The sequence below is a fragment of the Dama dama genome, chromosome X (genome assembly GCF_033118175.1).
Source record: "Dama dama isolate Ldn47 chromosome X, ASM3311817v1, whole genome shotgun sequence".
Classification (NCBI taxonomy): domain Eukaryota; kingdom Metazoa; phylum Chordata; class Mammalia; order Artiodactyla; family Cervidae; genus Dama; species Dama dama.
This window is the reverse complement of record NC_083714.1, coordinates 136049618-136067412: the sequence shown is the minus strand read 5'-3', so window position 1 is coordinate 136067412 and position 17795 is coordinate 136049618. Positions and strand designations below refer to the sequence as shown.

Below are 17795 nucleotides of genomic sequence, written 5' to 3'. Positions count from 1 at the left end.
AGAGATGAAGAACAATAACTGAAATGAAAAAATATACTTTAGGAGGAATCAATAGTAGACTAAATGATATCAAGGACTGGATTGATAAGCTGGAAGACAGTGGTAGAAATCACTACCAGTGAACAGAAAAAAAAAAATGAAAAGGGGACAGCTTAAGAGACCTCTGGGACAACCTCAAGCATACTAAAAATCACATTATACAGGTCCCAGAAGTAGAAGAAAGAGAAACAGGCTGAGAACATATCTGAAAATCTAATAGCTGAAAACTTGCCTAACCTGGGAAAGAAAACAGTCACCTAAATCTAGGAAGCACAGAGTCCCATAGAGAAGAACCCAAAAAGGAACACATCAAGACACACTATAATTAAAATGACAAAAATTAAGGATAAAGAGAGAATATGAGAAACATCAAGGGAAAAGCAACAAGTTACATTAAGGGAACTCCCATAAGGCTATCAGCTGATTTTTCATCATAAAATCTGCAGGCCAGAAAAGAATGGCACAGTATATTTAAAGTGATGAAACAGAAAAACCTACAACCAAGACAACTCTACCCAGCAAGGCTCTCCTCCAGATGTCACAGAGAAATCAAATGCTTTACAGGCAAGCAGAAAGAGTTCAGTACCACCAAATCAGATTTACAACAAATGGTAAAGGAACTTCTCTAGGCAAAAAGAGAAAAGGCCCCAAGTAGAAACAAGAAAATTACAAAATGGGAAAGCTCACCAGTAAAGGCAAATATATAGTAAAGGTATGAAGTCATCCACACACAAAACTAGTAGGGAGGTTAAAGACAAAAGTAGTAAAATCATCTATATCCACAATAAACTGTTAAGGAATACACAAAATAAATACATAAAAATATGATATTAAAAATAGTAATTGTGGGAACTCCCTGGCAGTCCAGTGGTTAGAACTCTATGTTTCCTATGCATGGGGCACAGGTTCAATTTCTGGTTGCAGAATTTAGATTCCATAAGCTTTGCAGCAAAAATAAAGCAATCATGAGGGGAGGATAATATAAATGCAGGATTTTTGAAATTTATTCAGGGTGCCCAGGCTTGCCACTATTATTCAACATAGTTTTGGAAGTCTTGGTCATGGCAATCAGAGAAGAAAAAGAAAAGCAATCCAAATTGGAAAAGAGGTAAAACTGTCACTGTTTGCAGATGACATGATACTGAAAATCCTAAAAATGCCACCAGAAAACTACTAAAGCTAATCAATGAATTTAGTAAACTCACAGGATATAGAATTAATACACCAAAATCTCTTCTATTCCTATATACTAACAATGAAAAATCAGAAAGAGAAATTAAGGAAACAGTCTCGTTCATCATTGCAACAAAAAGAATAAAATACCTAAGAATAAACCTACCTAAGGACACAAAAGCCCTGTATCCAGAAAAACTATAAGACACTGATGAAAGAAATCAAAGATGATACAAACAGATGGAGAGATATACCATGTTCTAGGATTGAAAGAGTCAATATTGTGAAATGACTATACTACCCAAAGCAATCTACAAAGTCAATACAATCCCTTTCAAATCACCAATGGCATTTTTCACAGAACTATAACAAAATTTTTTTTACAATATGTTTGGAAACACAACAGATCCCAAGGAGCCAAAGGAATCTTGAGAAAGGAAAATGGAACTGGAGGAATCAAACTCCCTGACTTTAGATGGTACCACAAAGCTAGAGTCATCAAGACAGTATGGTGCTGGCAAAAAAACAGAAATATTCATCAATGAAACAGGACAGAAAGCTCAGTGATAAACCCACGCACCTATGGTCACCTTATCTTTGACAAAGGAGGCAAGAATACACAATGGAGAAAAGAAAGCCTCTTCTATAAGTAGTGCTGGGAAAACTAGACAGCTACATGTAAAAGAATGAAATTAGAACACTTCCTAACACAATACACAAAAATAAAATCAAAATGGATTAAAGTACAAATTGTAAGGCCAGACACTATAAAACTCTTAGAGGAAAGATAAAGAACATTACAGCATACTAACACATATATATGGAATTTAGAAAGATGGTAACAATAACCCTATATGCAAAACAGAAAAAGAGACACAGAAATACAGAACAGACTTTTGAACTCTGTGGGAGAATGTGAGGGTGGGATATTTCAAAAGAACAGCATGTATACTATCTATGGTGAAACAGATTACCAGCCCAGATGGGATGCATGAGACAAGTGCTCGGGCCTGGTGCACTGGGAAGACCCAGAGGAATCGGGTGGAGAGGGAGGTGGGAGGGGGGATCGGGATGGGGAATACGTGTAAATCTATGGCTGATTCATATCAATGTATGACAAAACCCACTGAAATGTTGTGAAGTAATTAGCCTCCAACTAATAAAAAAAATAATAAAATAAAAAAAAACTCTTAGAGGAAAACATAGGCAAAACACTCTTTGACACAAATTGCAGCAAGATCCTTTTTGACCCACCTCCTAGAGTATTGAAAATAAAAACAAAAATAAATAAATGGAACCTAATTAAACTTAAGAGCTTTTGCACAGCAAAGGAAACTCTACATAAGATGAAAAAACAACCCTCAGAATGGCAGAAAGTATTTGCAAACAAAGCAACTGACAAAATATATCTCCAAAATATTATCCAAAATATGATCTTCAAAATTTATAAGGAGCACATGCAGCTCAATATCAAAACAACAAACAACCCAATCAAAAAACGGGTGAAAAACTTAAATAGCCATTTCTTCAAAGAAGACGTACAGATGGCTAATAAACACATGAAAAGATGCTCAACATTGCTCTTTATTAGAGAAATGCAAATCAAAGCTACAATGAGGTATCACCTCACACTGGTCAGAATGGCCATCATCAAAAAATTGTACAAACAATTAATGCTGGAGAGCATGTGGAGAAAAGGGAACCTGCTTGCACTGTTGGTGGGAATATAAATTGATACAACCACACTGGAGAGCAGTATGGAGGCTCCTTAAAAAAAAAAAAAAAAAAACTAAAAACAAAACTACCATATGACCCAGAATTCCTACTACTGGGCACATACCCAGAGAAAACCATAATTTGAAAAGACACATGAACCCCAGTGTTCACTGCAGCACTATTTGCAATAGCCAGGACATAGAAGCAACCTAAATGTTCATTGACAGATAAATGGATGAAGATATGATCCATATATACAATGGAGTATTACCCCTGAAAAGGAACCAACCTGGGTGATTTGTAGAGATGTGGATGAACCTAGAGTCTGTGATACAGAGTGAATAAGTCAAAAAGAGGGAAACAAATATTGTATATTAATGCATATATATGGACTCTAGAAAAATGGTACTGATGAACCTATCTGCAGGACAGGAATACAGACAGAGAGAATGGACTTGTGGACTCAAGATGAATTGAGAGGGTAGCATATACATCACCACGTGTAAAATAGATAACTAGTGGGAAGGTGCTGTGAAACACAGGGAGCTCAGTTTGGTGCTCTGTGATGACCGAGAGGGTGGGAGGGAGGCTCAAGGGGGAGGAGGAATATGTATACATATGGCTCACTCACATTGTTGTACAGCAGAAACTAACACAACACTGTAAAGCAAGTATACTCCAATTTAAATAAATAAAATAGACACCACAGAGATAAAAAGGATAAGAGACTACTAGAGCTTCCCTTGTAGCTCAGTCAGTAAAGAATCTGCCTACAATACAGGAGACTCAGGTTTGATTCCTGGGTTGGGAAGATCCCTTGGAGAAGGAAATGGCAACCCACTCCAGTATTCTTGCCTGGAAAATCCCATGGACAGAGGAGGCTGGCAGGCTACAGTTCATGGGGTCGCAGGAGTCGGACACAACTTAACGACTAAACCACCAAAAGACTACTACAGACAACTATATGCCAATAAAATGGACAACCTAGAAGACACATGGACAAACCTTTAGAAAGGTACACTCTCCCAAGACTGAACCAGGAAGGAATAGAAAATATGAACAGACCAATTTCCAATAATGAAATTGAACCAGTAATTTTAAAGCTCACCCCCCCCCCAAAAAAAAGTCCAGGGCTAGATGATTTCACTGGTGAATTCACCAAACATTTAGAGAAAAGTTAAGACCTATCCTTCTAAAAATATTCCAAAAAATTGCAGAGGAAGGAACACTTCTCAACTCATTCTATGAGGCCAGTGTCACCACGATACCAAAACCAGACAGAGTTATCACAAAAAAAGACAATTACAGACCAATATCACTGACGAACATAGATGCAAAAATCCTCAACAAGACGTTAACAACACAAATCCAACAATACATTAAAAGGCTCATACACCACAATCAAGTGAGATTTATCCCAGGGATGCAATGATTTTTCAATATCCACAAATCAATCAGTGTGACACACTACATTAACAAATTTAAGAATAAAAACCATATGAGCACCCCAACAAATGTGGGAAAATCTTCTGATAAAGCTCAACATCCATTTATGATTTAAAAAAATCCAGAAAGTGGGCATAGTAGTAACATAACTCCACTAAATAAAGGTCATACATGACAAACCCACAACTAACATCATGCCCAATGGTGAAAAGCTGAAAGCATTTCCTCTAAGATAAGGAGCAAGGCAAGGATGGCCACTCTTGCCACTTTTATTCAACATAGTTTTGAAGTCCTACCCACAGCAATCAGACAAGAAAAAGGAACAAAAGGAATCCAAATTGGAAAGGAAGAAGTAAAACTCACTTTTTGCAGGTGACATGATACTATATATAGAAAATCCTAAAGATGCCACTAGAAAAGTACTAGAGCTCATCAATGAATGTGGTACAAAATTAAACTACAGAAATCTGTTGCACTTGTATACACTAATATAAACTATCAGAAAGAGAAATTAAGGAAACAATCCCACTTACCATTGCATCAAAGAGAAAAAAAAAACCTAGTAATAAACCCACCTAAGGAGGTAAAAGGCCTGTACTTGGAAAACTGTAAGACATTAATGAAATAAACTGAAGACAACACAGATGGAAAGTATACCATATTCTTAGACTGGAAGAATATTGTTAAAATGATCATACTACCCAAGGCAATCTACAGATTCAGTGCAAGGAAGGGAAAGAGTGAAAGCGGCTCAGTCGTGTCCAACTCTTTGTGACCCCATGGACTATACAGTCCATGGAGTTCTCCAGGCCAGAATCCTGGAGTGGGTAGCCTTTCCCTTCTCCAGGGGATCTTCCCAACTCAGGGATCGAACCCAGGTCTCCTGCACTGCAGGCAGATTCTTTACCAGCTGAGCCATAAGGGAAGCCCAGGAATACTGGAGTGGGTAGCCTATTCCTTCTCCAGCAGATGTTCCTGACCCAGGAATCGAACCAGGGTCTCCTGCATGGCAGGTGGATTCTTTATCAACTGAGCTATCAAAATACCAGTGGCATTTTTTCAAAAAATGAGAATAATTTTTAAATTTGTATGGAAACACAAAAGACCCTGAATAGTTGAAACAGTTTTTCTTTCTTGAGAAAGAAAAACAGAGCTGGAGGAATCATGCTACTAGTCTTCAGCCTATACTACAAGGCTATAGTCATCAAAACAGTATGGTACTGGCACCAAGTACTGGCACATAGATCAACAAAACAGAATAAAGAGCCCAGAAATAAACCCATACACTTAAAATCAGTGAATCTACAACAAAGGAGGCAAGAATATACAATGGAGAAAAGGTAGTCTCTTTAATAAGTGGTGCTGAGAAACCTAGACAGCTACATGTAAAAGAATTCTCTAACACCATATACAAAACAGATTCAAAATGGAATCAAGACCTAAATGTAAGACCATATACTATAAAACTCCTAGAGGAAAACATAGACAGAACACTCTTTTTTACATAAATCACAGCAATATATTTTTTGATCCACCTCCTAAAGCAAACATATGCAAAAATAAGCAAATGGGACCTAATTAAACTTAAAAGCTTTTACACAGCAAAGGAAACCATCAATAAAATGAAAAGATAACCTACAGAATGAGAGAAGATATTTGCAAATGATATGACCAATGGAGGGTCATATCTAAGAAATGTAAATGGCTCATACAGTATGGCAGAAACCAACACAGTAATTGTAAAGCAATTATCCTCCAGTTAAAAATAAACAGCTCATACAACTCAGAATCAAAAAACCAGACCACCTGATTAACAAATGGGCAGAAGACTTGAATAAACATTTTTCCAAAAGGAAATGCAGATGGCCAACAGGCACATGAAAAGATGAACAACATCACTAATGATTAGAGAAATGGAAATGAAAACTACAATGAGGTATCACCTCACACACATCAGAATGCTATAATCAAAAATATTATTTATTATAAATAATAAATGCAAGGGAGGGTCTGGAGAAAAAGGAACCCTTGAATACTTGGTGGGAATGTAAATTGGTGCAGCCACTGTTGAAAACAGTATGGTGATTTCTCTAAAAACTAAAAGTAGAACTACCATATGACCCAGCAGTTCCACTCCTGGGCATATACCTGGGAAAAAAACAACCCCAAAACACTAATTCAGAAATGTACACACACCCCAGTGTTCATAGCAGCATTATTTACAATTGCTAAGATATGGAAGCAACCTAAGTGTCATCAACAGATGAATAGATAAAGAAGATATGGTGTGTGTGGGTATATAATGGAATAGTACTCAGCCATAAAAATAAAATTTTGCCATTTGCAGCAACATGGATGGATTTGGAAAGCACTATGCTAAATTAAATAAATCAGAGAAAGACAAATACTGTATGATAATCACCTACATGTGGAAACTAAAAACCAACAAACTAGTGAATAAAACAAAAAAAAGAAGCAGAATCAGAGACAGAGAGATCAAACTAGTGGTTACCATAGGGAGAGGGAAGAGGGGAGGGGTAACATAGGATATTATGGGGTTATATGAAATTGTGTGTGTGAAACTTCTGAAAATTGCAAAGCACTATAGGATTTAAAGACTCATTCAATTAAAAATAGTCTATTACATTAAAAAAAAGAAATAGCCAGTAAAACTCTGAAAGAAGACACCTCTAAGGGGGAACTAGACCTAACAGATATTAAAATATCTTTAAAGCCTAAATACACTGAATTACAACAGTGTGATACTGGCACAAATATACCAGTAGAATAGAATACAAATTCCAGAGATGGACCCAAGTATACATGAAAACATCTGATAGAGGTAGTATTGCTAAACATTGAGGCAAAAAGATAGAGGTTTTTTTTTAATGTTGAAGAAAAAAATTTTTATCAGAATTTCTCAACACTACTGACATTTTGAGTCAGATCATTTTTTGCTGTGGGAGCTAGCCTATGCACTGTAGGATGTTTAGAAGCATCCTTGGCCTCTATACACTAGATGTCAGGGGCACTCCTTCCCCTAGTTTTGACAACATGAAATGTTTCCAGACACTGTTACATCGCCCCTGGTTGAGAACCATTTAATTATAGAGTTATACTTCACACCTTATATAAGATTGAACTCCAAAGGGATCAGAGACCTAAACATAAAAAAATGCAACCATACAAGTACTATTACAGAGTAGGGGTGAATTATTCTTTGCCCTTGGTCTAGGAAATGGCTCTGTAACTGTGACAACAGAGGCAATAAAAGAGACTACTGATGAATTTGAACATTAACTTTTTTGCATGCTGAGACACCATAAACAAAGTCAAACAATAACCAAAAACTGGGAGAATATATGTGCAACATATACCATAGGGGAAAAGGACTGATATCACTAATAGATAAATAGCTCTTAAAAATGAGGGACAAAGAGAGGAGCAAAAATCTGGTAGAAATGTCGGGGGAAAGCCTTGAACAGACAATCCAGAAGAAAACATGAAAACATTTATTAAACTTAGGGGAAATTGTTCAAACTCATAATTAGGGAAATAGAAACAATACAGATACCATTTATCACCTATTAGATTAGGAAAAATTAAACAATACAACAACATACTCTATTCCATTGGTGCAATTGGAGAGAAAACAGGTACTCACAAATATTGCTGGTGGAAATGCAAACTTTTTTTTTTTAATTAATTTTTTTCAGTGGGTTTTGTCATACATTGCCATGAATCAGCCATGGAGTTACAGGTATTCCCCATCCCGATCCCTGCTCCCACCTCCCTCTCCACCCGATCCCTCTGGGTCTTCCCAGTGCACCAGGCTTGAGCACTTGTCTCATGCATCCCACCTGGGCTGGTGACCTGTTTCACCATAGATAATATACATGCTGTTCTTTCGAAACATCCCACCCTCATCTTCTCCCACAGAGTTCAAAAGTCTGTTCTGTATTTCTGTGTCTCTTTTTCTGTTTTGCATATAGGGTTGTCGTTACCATCTTTCTAAATTCCATATATATGTGTTAGTATGCTGTAATGTTCTTTATCTTTCTGGCTTACTTCACTCTGTATAATGGGCTCCAGTTTCATCCATCTCATTAGAACTGGTTCAAATGAATTCTTTTTAACGGCTGAGTAATATTCCATGGTGTATATGTACCACAGCTTCCTTATCCATTCATCTGCTGATGGGCATCTAGGTTGCTTCCATGTCCTGGCTATTATAAACAGTGCTGCGATGAACATTGGGGTGCACGTGTCTCTTTCAGATCTGGTTTCCGCAGTGTGTATGCCCAGAAGTGGGATTGCTGGGTCATATGGCAGTTCTATTTCCAGTTTTTTAAGAAATCTCCACACTGTTCTCCATAGCGGCTGTACTAGGGAAATGCAAACTTTTTGGACAGCCTACCTAGAAGGGAATTTGGCGATCTCTAACACAACTACATATGCACTCACTTTCTGCCCTAGAAATCTTGCTAAACCTTCACCTCCAATAATACAAAAAGGTTATTCATTGCAGTGTTGTTTACAATTATGAGATACTGGAAGGTGCCTATAAACAGATGGATATATTTAAGAGGTATTTAGTCATTAATGATATTAGCCCTTTTTCTGTGGTTCTGTACATGTAGTGATGGAATACACTACAGGACATCCACATAATGAAGTACTATGCAGCTGTAAAAAATATTTTTATGAGCTAATAAGGAGTGCTTTCCAGGACATACTCTTAAGGGACAAAGGCAAGGCCCAAAAGAGTATCTACAGTATGCTACCCTTCATGTTACAAAGAAGGATATATAAGAAAATATGAAGGTATCCACTTGTTTGTGTAAAAGAAATAGTCAATTCTGCTATAGCACAACATAGCCATCCTTATAAATCTTCACATTATGCAGAACTGCACAATAAAAATCCAAAGGTTTATGGAGAAAACAGCACAACACTCAAAACATTTCTGTCATACACACATATACAAAGATAGGAACCTAATAAACAGTAGCAGAGGTTTACATGTGCAAAATGGTTAAGTAATGCATAATACAATAAATATGTCACTTTCCCTAGAAAAGGCCCTAAAGTGTGCTTGTGGAGTGGGCATCAGGAGAAGGGGGAGAGGCAGGGGTACCTGAAATCAGAAGGCAGGCTGCAGTACCAGATGTCGATGGGCATGGCTGCTAAGACAAAGGCTAAGACAAAGGGGGCTCAGAGATGATTGAGGTGTGTGCATTTTGTGTTTTTCCACAGTTCAGGTCAGCTGGGTCAGTTCCTGCATTCACGCAGAGATTCTCATGCACGAGATTATGCATAAAACAAACACAAAATTCATGCTGAGCTCAGATTGTTCTCTAAGATAGCAGTCATGTTGGGACAAACTCACTTTTTCAAAACAAGAGTTATGGCAAAACCGACTATATAGGGGAGAGAAACCAGAAACGAATGAGACAGGTTTACCAACAGGGCGTGGGTAGGAATGGGGTAGAAAGTGTAGGGGGTGGGAAGGAGGCAGCAGGGTCAAGGGAGCATGTCTTTGAGTATATTTTGGGGAGCTCTAACTCTTAGAACCCAAGTAATCTTTCACATGCATGCATGCATGCTAAGTTGCTATGGTCATGTCCGACACTTTGCACCGTTATGGACTTTAGCTTGCCAGGCTCCTCTGTCCATGGGGTTCTCCACGCAAGAATACTGGAGTGGGTCGCCATGCCCTCCTCCAGGGGATCTTCCCAACCCAGGGATCGAACCCATGTCTCTTATGTCTCCTCCACTGGCAGGAGGGTTCTTTACCTCTAGTGCCACCTGGGAAGCTCCAGTGTATCACATACCCAACCCGATAAATAAATAATTAACATCAGCCTGAATGTAAAGAGAAGCCAAAATGGAAAACAGGCGATAACAAATAAACCTAACTATATTACAAATGAGTATCATAACCACACTGAATGAGATGGGGAAGAAAATAGCTAACCTAAGTAACTTTGGAAAGACCTATGTTTACTTTGTTGTTTTGTCTTAATCACAAATATTTATGGATGGACTGATGAATATAATTTTAAATAGAAGAATAAGGCATGACCAAGGATTTAAACAATATGCTATGACTGTTAAAAGAGGGCAAAGCCATAAACTTAGGAACTTTAAAAATTCAAGTCAAAGAGCCTCTGAGGTGCTGAATAGATGCTTATCAGACAGTTATCCCCTTGTAAACAATTCCTGTGTTATATCACTTCATCAGAAAGCCAGAATGATACATCATACAGAATTCCTCATTTGTTTGCACTTGAGCGATCTCTCCCAGCCACTCCCCTGTCCCCCATTCCTTTCCTTTCCCTTTGCAGTGGTGTTCTTTGGCCATTCCTTTTCTAAAGAATTGCTTCTTCCCAAGCAAGGAAGCACACAATGAGTCAGAGAAAATCCACCAGTTCAGTCCAGTTCAGTCACTCAGTCATGTCCAGCTCTTTAAGATCTCATGGACTGCAGCACGCCAGGCTTCCCTGTCCATCACCAACACCCGGAGCCTGCTCAAACTCATGTCCATTGAGTCGGTGATGCCATCCAACCACCTCATCCTCTATCATTCCCTTCCCCTCCCATCTTCAATCTTTCCCAGCATCAGGGTCTTTTCCAATGAGTCAGTTCATCGCATCAGGTGGTAAAAGTATTGGAGTTTCAGCTTCAACATCAGTCCTCCCAATGAATGTTCAGGACTGATTTCCTTTAGGATGGACTGGTTGGATCTCCTTGCAGTCCAAGAGACTCTCAAGAGTCTTCTCCAACACCACAGTTCAAAAGTATCAATTCTTCAGTGCTCAGCCTTCTTTATAGTCCAACTCTCACATTCATACATGACTACTGGAAAAGCCAAAGCTTTGACTAGACAGATGTTTATTGGCAAAGAAATGTCTCTGCTTTTTAATATGCTATCTAGGTTGGTCATAGCTTTTCTTCCAAGGAGCAAGCGTCTTTTAATTTCATAGCTGCAGTCACCATCTACAGTGATTTTGGAGCCCAAGAAAATAAAGTCTCTTACTATTTCCATTGTTTCCCCATCTATTTGCCATGAAGCAATGGGACAGGATGCCATGATCTTAGTTTTCTGAATGTTAAGTTTTAAGCCAGCTTTTTCAATGTCCTCTTTCACCTTCATCAAGAAACTTTTTAGTTCTTTGCTTTCTGCCATAAAGGTGGTATCATCTGCATATCTGAGGTTATTGATAGTTCTCCCAGCAATGTTGATTCCACTGTGTGCTTCATCCAGCCTGGCATTTCACATGATGTACTCTGCATACAAGTTAAATAAGCAGGGTGACAATATACAGCCTTGACATACTCCTTTCCCGATTTGGAACCAGTCCATTGTTTCATGTCCAGTTCTATCTGTTGTTTCTTGTCCTGCATACAGATTTCTCAGGAGGCAGGTAAGGTGGTCTGGTATTCCCATCTCTTGAAGAATTTTCCACAGTTTATGGTGATCCACATAGTCAAAGGCTTTTGCATAGTCAATAAAGCAGAAATAGATGTTTTTCTGGAACTATCTTGATTTTTCGATGATCCACCAGATGTTGGCAATTTGATCTCTGGTTCCTCTGCTTTTTCTAAATCCAGCTTGAACATCTGGAAGTTCATGGTTCACATACTATTGAAGCCTGTCTTGGAGGATTTTGAGCATTACTTTGCTAGCATATGAGATGAGAACAATTGTGCAGTAGTTTGAACATTCTTTGGCATTAGCTTTCTTTGGGATTGGAATGAAAACTGACCTTTTCCAGTCCTGTGGCCACTGCTGAGTTTTCCAAATTTGTTGGCCTATTGAGTGCAGCACTTTCACAGCATCATCTTTCAGGATTTGAAATAGCTCAACTGGAGTTCCATCACCTCCACTAGCTTTGTTCATAGTGATGCTTCTTAAGGCCCACTTGACTTCACATTCCAGGATGTCTGGCTCTAGGTGAGTGATCACACCATCGTGGTTATCTGGGTCATAAAGATCTTTTTTGTATAGGTCTTCTGTGTATTCTTGCCACCTCTTCTTAATATCTTCTGCTTCTGTTAGGTCCATACCGTTTCTGTCCTTTATTGTGCCCATCTTTGCATGAAATGTTCCCTTGGTATCTCTAATTTTCTTGAAGAGATCTCTAGTCTTTCCCATTCTATTGTTTTCCTCTATTTCTTTGCATTGATCGCTGAGGAAGGCTTTCTTCTCTCTCCTTGCTATTCTTTGGAACTCTGCATTCAAATGGATATATCTTTCATTTTCTCCTTTGCCTTTAGCTTCTCTTCTTTTCTCAGCTATTTGTAAGGCCTCGTCAGACAACTATTTTGCCTTTTTGTATTTCTTTCTCTTGGGGATGGTCTTGATCACTGCCTCCTATCACAATGTCACAAACCTCCATCAGGTATTCTGTCTATCAGATCTAAACCCTTGAATCTATTTATCACTTCCACCATATAATCATAAGGGATTTGATTTAGGTCATACCTGAATGGTCTCATGGTTTTCCGTACTTTCTTCAATTTAAGTCTGAATTTGGCAATAAGGAGAAAATCCACCACAGGCAGATATATAAATGAACAGATTTAGGTGTTAGGATGGCAACAGCCTTTTGGGGTGAGGTCTAAACTAAGCTGACTTTGGCAAAGAAGCTGCTCTGACTCCTGGCTCGCTGAAAGGTCTACAGTGCTACCTCGGGTTGTGCCACCACTGCCAGACTCCTTGATTCTAAGCAATTACCAGTGGAGGTAGGAAGCCATTGTAACCAGACAGCTAATGTGACAATATAGTCAGTGCTCTGGACCTCTATTGGGAGCTGACTGTGGCTTCTGACTTAATTATTTGCCAAGTGCAAAAACCTTGAGGATACTAAGGATGATCTTGAAATCCCTTGGACAGGATGAGTTAGGCATCTCCATAACTCTTTCCACTTGGAAACGTGAAGTGAAAAACATTCCAGGGCATGCAGTACCGAGTTGTATAAAGCATGCTGCAGAGGTGGGAACACAAGAGGCTCTTAGGGTGCCTGGCCTTTTTGTTCAGAGAGTCCCAGGCAGACTGTCAGGGCGGCTCCCTGGGTTGTGATAGTGCCCCAAAGCTGAGCAGACCAGCAGGCATGTGGCTATTTTCTGAAGAAACAACACTGTTCTAACGAGTACCCACAGAGTAGCCACCCTTCATGTGCAGAATCAGAGGCCAGAGGTCAAGCACCCATGGCAAGCCACCTGGAAGACTTGGCTCGATACCTTTCGAGAAGAACGTCTCCCTCCAGCAGCCCTTTGATGACAGAGCAGAGTGCAAGGGACAAACAGATGGTCACATTCTTCTGAGACAAGTGTTGGCTCCCAGAATGCTCCTGGGGAGACAACGTCCCAGAGCCTCATTTATGAGCAAAGGTAAATAAAAGCTGCCAGGCCACAGAAGCATCTTGTCAAGTTAGACATATATTTAAGAGAGGAGATTTGGAGGCATGACAAAGGGCATGCAGACTGAAAGATCGAGGCGATGGTTGACTGGGTGACAGAGAAACAGGAAGCAAACGCCACGTGGAAAAGGCCAAAGTTGCGTGCTGAGGAGGGACAATGGGGTGGCCACGGTCTGTATCAGTGACAGAGCTCGCCTGGCTGCTTCTTGGCTTGAGTTGCTGTCTCACTTTCTCATGCTGGATGGATGTGTAGCATTCAGCAGCATAACTGGGGGGGGTGATATTTATAAATGGGGGACTGGTGAATGGATACTGAACAGAAATGGACTGGGTGTGCTGTTCTGTAACGCCCCGTGTACACCAAAGGGAGGTTACCACACAAAAGCTGTAGTATCTTGGATAGATAATAGGGAAGAGGGAGGGCTGGGAGATAGGAGGACTCTCACATCCAGTTCTTAGATACTAGAGAGCAGGGAACAGTCTGGTCTTGGCCTTTCAGTCAAGAAATCAGATATTCACTTTCTGCTTGCCGTCCACCTTCTCCAAAGCCTTACCAAATTCTTCAAAAGATATGGCACCATCCCTCTCTAGATCAGCCTCCTGAATGGTCCTGTCTGTGATGCCACCCAGTTGCTCATCTGAGACATTCACTCCAGCCATCATGTGAAGAACCTGGAATAGCTCATTGTGGAAGATTTTGTCATTTTTATCCAAATCATATAGTCGAAAAGCAAAGTACAGTTTGTTGCTTCGGCTGTTAAGTGGTTCTAGTCCATTCTTATCTTTGCATTTTGCACTATCTTCAGTGGATCAGAAATGAGCCAAAGATTTTATGAAGCCACAGGAGCCTGCCTGATCTTTTCCCTCTGGAAAGAAGGCACTGATGAGCCAGTCCCCCAATGGCTTGATGACAAGTCCTGGAATCCACTGGAAATCTTCCCAGCTGAGGGTCCCATTCTCACCTTTGTCCAGGCTGGTGAACTGGCTGTAGAGGTAGATGATTTGATTGTGGGAGAAGCAGGTCTCCATCTGGATCCTCCTCAAGCTCTTCCCTCCACAGTGACGTGGAAGCCCAAGACCCCATTTGCACATGAGAGCTCCTCGGGGAGCCCCCACACCTTGAAGAAACAGTGTAGACTAAAGACAAAAGGTATTGTACACAAATATTGTACTTTAGTTGGTAAATTTTTTCTTTACAAGAGAACAAGTTAGAAATTCTGAAACTACTTTTTGTGCATACTAGGATTGAACAAATACTTTGTGGATAACAAGAGTTTGCCACCTTTGGAGAAAGGAGTTCCAAATAAGGAAAGAGGAACATAAAGAATGAATCCCTTGGTGCTAGATTAGAATCTAAAGTACCAGTATAAATTCATACATGTATTTTCACACATATACATATGCAGGTAGTTAGGTGCAAAATATGTGCACATATGCATTTATGAGTATTGAAATGTACTTCCTAGCTCTGTCATCTGAGAGTGCCTTAGAAGCAATGACACTCTGGTAACATTTAAGCATATCTAGTGCCTAGAACTTGCTTCTATATACCACTCTGTAATAAAAGAAGCCAGGACTCCTTTCTAGGACTGGGCCGGGGGAAATAGAATACAAACCTGGAATATCTTGAAAGGCCAGAAAGCAAGAAAGTACTAAAATAATAATAATAATGCCATGTGAAAAGGGCACAGGAACCAACTTGAAGGAGCTCCCAATGGCCAAATCTGGGACAGTAAAATAATGATAGTAATAGATTATAAGACACAGCATAAAAGAAATATTCAGGAGTCTATATTGACATAAGTAAACTGAGATAAGTAAATAAATACATTGGGGTGAGTAGCTATTCCTTACAGAAGAATTCTAACTAATAAATGTAGAAATAGTGATGGAAGGTGTTTTAAATCACCGTTTAGCCAAATGTGACAGCAAAATTTCGTACAGGCAATAATCACTGGATGCTAAATAGTTGGGTTATTATGTTGAGAAACAGGATACTTGCGTAGTTTCAAAGTTTCTCCCCACAAGATACTTGTTGATTACAAAGAGAAAATAGTAACTTGAGCTGCAAATATCTGGCAGACACAATCTTAACCCAGGGATCAAAATTAACATCAGCAGTAAAAAGGCATGCCTATGCATGAAACCCCTGACAGGAAGCACTGAGATAACACTTCTGTGGGGTTCTTGCCAAAAATTAGTAACTTCAATCTAATCACAAGACAATATCAGACAACTCCAACTTGAAGGACATTCTAGAAAATAACTGGCTAGTACTCTTCAAAAATATTAAGGTCATGGAAGGCAAAGACTGAGGGAATATCACAAACTAAGGAGACTAAGGAGATTTGACAACTAAACCCAATGCGAGATCCTGGATTGAATCCTGGACCAGAGAAATGACATTATTGGGAAAACTGATATTCCAAACAAGGTTACTGTATTAGTTAATAGTATTTATCAATGTTAATTTCCTGGTTTCAATAAGTGTACTATGGTTATGTGAGATGTTAACATTAGGAAAACCTAGATAAGGATTATATGTACTCTGTTGCTTGATGACTTCCCTGTTAAGTTTAAAATTGTTTCAAAATATAAAGCTAAAAATAAATGTATACTCTTAGCCATAGATATTTCACAGTTGAGACCTATACCCCAATGCCTATGCTATATATATGGCTTCAGGAAAAGGTAAGTTCTACCAGGAAATGCTTAGTACACAGTTTACTTTAAATAGCAAAATTTAGATGACCACAAAAATCTACTCTCAGATGATGAGAAGTTGCCATGGTATGTGACACTTTGGCCCCTAATGTACCATCATGGCATAGATTCCCATTTCAGAGCATGGAGTCAGTTTGTCAGAGCAGTTCAATCTGATCCCTTGCTGAATGCTTATCTGTTCTCATCAGTCAAGACCCCTGGTCCAGGCTCAGATCTGCATTTACTTGGAATATGCACATGTTCTTCCCTTACACAAACATTCCCACAAAGCGTCCCTACACAAAGCATTCCCAAGAAGGTTACAACACTCTTTCCCACATAGTCCCCGCCGCCCCAGCTGATCAGAGTCAGCACTCAAGCTGAACAAACTATTGCTGCGTTTGGCCTGCAGTCAAGTCTCCAGGACTCTTGGAGTCTAAGTTCCTGCTTTGATTCTGCTGTCTAAATAGACAGGCATGGAAGTCACTCTTCTGCAAATGTGGGAAGAGGCTCCAGCAGTCTCACCAAGTGTCCCTCTTCAAGCCTCCCCAGCAATGCAGGGTATGATGTCAAATGGGCTCTGTGGTATGGGATGGAGATGCTTGCTATGAGATGGCAGAAGTTGATCAGGTTCCAGAGAAACAATGAGACCTAAATCCGTATCATCAGGGTTGACAGTTAATTTATTCCAATCACATTCACAGTAATTCTTTGTCAGACTTGATACAATGAACCAAGAAAGAATATCAGAGATTCTTTGTCATTTCATAGCCTGATAGTAGTTTCCTTACTTACCACACTGTGGCATCCAGGGATATTAAAATAAGAATCTGTCAAATCCTACTTTTCTTCTTACTAAGGGGGTGCATTTGAAAGACAGGGGACATTTCAACAGCCTTATTCAGAAGTAAACGGAGGACATCATTCAAATTCTGATCCATGCCCCTTTGGTTGTAGTCCAGAGCTATAAATAATGACCATATTTATTCTTTTTTATCAAGAAGAAAAAAAATCAGCCTTATCAGAAGGCAGCTTCTGAGAAAAACTAATCTAGCTCACAGAAGAATTAGAATGCTGAGAATGGAGTTTTGAGCCATGAGAGATTAAAGACTAGAGTTGGCAGGAGGGGTGTTTCAATACTTTTTACCTGACCTGGTGATAAAGAGGTACACACTGCTTCACCCTCTCCCCCATCCCCAGCTCTGTCTTCTCTTATCCAGTCTCTCCCTTTCTTCCCTTTCTTCATGCATTCACATTGAAGATTTCAGTATTCTACTGGTTTATAAGAGTTGG

General features: G+C 39.4%; 1 protein-coding gene and 1 pseudogene across 3 annotated transcripts in view; one reads left to right on the top strand and one right to left on the bottom strand.

Annotated features, from left to right (window-relative positions):
• Positions 1–17795, top strand: part of NHS (NHS actin remodeling regulator) — a 338630-nt gene that overhangs the window by 296153 nt on the left and 24682 nt on the right. The gene's annotated exons all lie outside the window — the stretch shown is intronic.
• LOC133052128 (calcineurin B homologous protein 1-like) lies at positions 14295–17048 on the bottom strand (annotated as a pseudogene).